The 3,948-nt window shown below is 34.8% G+C and overlaps 1 pseudogene; it reads left to right on the top strand.

Moving 5' to 3' along the window:
- Positions 1 to 3,829: 3,829 nt before the first annotated feature.
- LOC116363911 (uncharacterized) lies at positions 3,830 to 3,948 on the top strand (annotated as a pseudogene).

Genomic DNA, 3,948 nt, shown 5'->3' with positions numbered 1-3,948 from the left:
TTGGATGAAGAAATGGGGAAGTGTGTGACAGTGAACTTAATCATAATATAGAAACGTTTTTAGATTTAAAAGCAAAACTGAGTTAAATATGAAATAGATAAGTGTAAGGGTGCAATTATAAGAAGTAAGGCAAAGTATGTTTTGGAGGGGGAGAAATGTACTTCATTTTTTCTTGGTTTAGAGAAGAATAAACAGAGGAGAACATATATTAGAGAGATTGAAAATGTAAAGGGTGAAGTTGTCAATGATTATGTAGAGATATTAGAAACAGTGCAGAATTTTTATAAGGATTTATTTAAGAAAGGGAGGTGGATGAGGGGTGTGTAAAGGAGATATTGGATAGTGTGGATGTGCAAATTGATGTTGAGGATAAACAAATGTGTGTTGGGAAGATAACAGTGAATAAAGATAAAGATGCGATAAAGGGGTTACAAGTAAATAAGAGACCTGGAGTGGATGGAATAATTGCAGAATTTTATAAAATATATGAACGTTTTTTAGCAGCTATTTATTGGAGGTTTATCAATATATGGAGGATAATAATAGTGTTTCAGAATCTATGGTGACAGGGCTGATAACGATTTTATATAAAAATAAGGGGAGCAAATTGAAACTGGAGAATTATAGGCCAATTAGTTTATTAAATTCGGATTATAAGATTTTAGCTAAGATACTGGCAAATAGAATGAAGCAAGTTTTAAATGATATTATAGCACCTACACAGAATTATAGTGTGCCTGGTAGAGATATTGCTGATACAATTAATACGATTAGAGATGTGATAAATAAAATGAATCATGATAAGATAGGGGGAATAGTGTTAAGCATAGATTTAAATAAAGCCTTTGATAGGGTAGAACATGATTTTATGTTTAGGGTAATGGATAAATATGGTTTTGGTAATAGAATAATAGGATGGATAAAATTATTATATAAGAAGGCAAAAAGTAGGGTGAAGTGTAATGGAGTTTTAACTGATTCTTTTATTCTTGAGAGATCTGTGAGACAGGGGTGCCCTTTATCAGCTTTATTATTTGTTTTATCGGTAGAACCTTTAGCAGCATTTCTTAAAAAAGATCATCTTATAAATTGTGTACAGACTCCACAAGGAGGTTTTAGTTTGATTCATCAATACGCAGATGATACCACTATAACAGTTAGAGATGAGGGAAGTGTTAAAAGGGTGATTGAGTGTTTTAAAGTATATGGACAAGCATCAGGGGCAAAGGTTAACATGGAGAAGTCAGTTGTAATGTATATTGGGAAGATTAATGAGGGAAATTTTACTTTTAAGGTGGTAAACGATTATTTTAAGGTGTTAGGAGTTTTTTAGGGGTGAAGGAAATGGAAGCTAGGGATTTGACATGGAGTGGTGTAATAAATAAAGTTAGAAAGGTGGTAAATATGTGGAAGGGGAGGTCTTTGAAGTTAAAAGGGAAAGTCATTGTGATAAATTCCTTGTTGATGTCAATTTTTATTTACGTAATGAATGTTTTGGATATGCCAGAATGGGTTTTATCTGAAATGAATAAGATTTTAGTACATTTTTTATGGGATGGGAAGGGGGTGAAAATAGCTTTTAAAACTTTGATTGCAGGTTATGAGGAGGGGGGTTTGAAGTTGGTAGATTTAAGTGTAAGGAAAACAGCAATTAGAGTAAAAATGGTACGGAAATATTTATTTGGTGAATTGGATTATGGGTGGAAAAGGTTTTTTAAAGATTATTTGCAAGAGGTAGGGAGGGTGGGGGACAATGGTTTATTGATGAGTATGAAGAAGGAAATGGTAGGTAATATATCGTTGTTTTATAGAGAAGTATTTGAGGCTTGGGGGCAATTTTTACCAAATATTTCTTATGAATGTACCATTTTAGAAAATATTTTAAATCAGCCGATATTTTTAAATCCAAAGATAAAGTGTAATAATATGACGTTGTTTTGTAAATATTTTATGAGGGCTGGGATGAGGCAGATAGGTGACATAGTATATGAGGTAATTCCTGGGTTCCTTCCGTTTCAAGCAATATATGATAATGTGGTTGAAATAGATGAAGAGATAAGTAAAACTACTGTGGAGAATAATTACAAGAAAATATTAGAATGTATTCCTGGGGAGTGGGTGATTTTAATAAATAAAGAGGTGGCTAAAAGAGCGAGGGGTTTACCGGTTTTATATTATGAAAGTAATGGGGAGAAACATGATTTATCAGGTTTAAAAGTTAAAATGGTTTATAGTAAATGTATTTTAAAAGAGATAAAAGTTCCTGCTTCGGAAAAAGTGTGGTCTAGGGTGTTTGCAAATATGGATGTGAAATCAATATGGAAGAATGTCAATGTAAAATATATTTCTATAGAGTGTGAAGACAACGATTTTAAATTGAAACATAATAGGATTTTTACAAATGTGGTTTTGCATCAAATAAATAGGGATATCAAAAGAGAATGTGATATTTGTGGTATTGAGGTGGAACATTTTATGCACTTTTTTGTTGAATGTAGCAGGTGTTAGAAATTAGATATGTAGACGGGCGAGTCGGTCAAGGATCGATTCAGACAAGGTGGTAAATTGTATGACAAGCGACAGTTTATTCAGAGTGAAGATATCTAGAACAGCGTAATTACGGCTCCTCCGCTAGTTCGTACGGAATTGCAGGCAAAAAGACCGTTACAATCAGTACACCACTTATATATAGAACAGAAAGTAGGTTGATTCTGGAAGATCGGATCTTTGGATTGGTTCAGCTGGGGTGTAGTCTGTAGTCTTCCGCCATTGGCTCAGTTGTCTGTCCGTCATCGTAGAATCCTCTTCGGGCACACAATGTTCAGCTACAAAGGAGATTATGTGTATGTGCTGGTTTTGGCAGTTAGTGTAATGCGGGAGCTATCCTGTAGGGGACCCCACAGGCTTTACTTTAAGTTGTAGCCCTGTATTAGCAATAGGTTGGTCACCTGCATAAGAAATTGCATTTCTCTACACAGGTTAAAAGATTTATGAGTTTTTAAAAGGGCTTTTAGTAAAACATTGGGGGGAGGAGATTTTGAATGAGGTGGAATGGAGAAGATTATTTCTTTGGGATTAATGGGAAAAGTAAAGTTTTGAATTTTAATTTGGTTAATTATGTTTTAAGTCATGCTAGATACGCTGTAAGATTAAGAAGGAACATGGGTCATTATGAAGGGAAATGTGTGAGTGTGGAAGGTCTTTTTAGGAGGATTTTAGAAAAGGATACAGAGATATATAAATACGGTGGAGGACATTTTGAAAAACTGTTTGTGTGGGGGAGTACTTTTATTGAAATTCTGTCAAACGGGAAACTTGTATTTAATTACTAATTGGTATTAGTGAATGATTGTGTTTTAAATTTATTTTGTATTTTTTTCCCTCTATTATTTTTCTGATTTTGTAAAAGGGTGAATTGTTCAACCTTAATTAATATTGGCTGAATGTTGTAAATATGTGTTTTTTCATAATATATATATATTTTTTAAAGTACGCCTGATCTCGTCTGATCTCGGAAACTAAGCAGGGTCGGGCCTGGTTAGTACTTGGATGGGAGACCGCCTGGGAATACCAGGTGCTGTAAGCTTTTTGTAAACTCTTTGTCTGTTTTTTCCCCACAAGGCTGAAATATGTGCCCTCGCTTTGAAATAAGTAAGCAAGGTTAGTTTGTATTTCATCCAACAATCTGTGCTACAAATTATGGCTACAGTATATGCAATTTCTTCCACTTTTTGAGTGACACAAAGATGCTTATCTAAATGGTGAAAATGCAACAGCTGTTAATCAGACTCACTTTGACTTTATATAGTGCACCAAGGGATAGTTTCTCGCTTACGACCACACCGGCCTCAGTACGCCTGATCTCGTCTGATCTCGGAAGCTAAGCAGGGTCGGGCCTGGTTAGTACTTGGATGGGAGACCGCCTGGGAATACCAGGTGCTGTAAGTG

This window comes from Oncorhynchus kisutch, unplaced genomic scaffold (assembly GCF_002021735.2).
Source record: "Oncorhynchus kisutch isolate 150728-3 unplaced genomic scaffold, Okis_V2 scaffold967, whole genome shotgun sequence".
NCBI lineage: Eukaryota > Metazoa > Chordata > Actinopteri > Salmoniformes > Salmonidae > Oncorhynchus > Oncorhynchus kisutch.
This window is presented reverse-complemented; position numbering and strand designations above follow the sequence as displayed.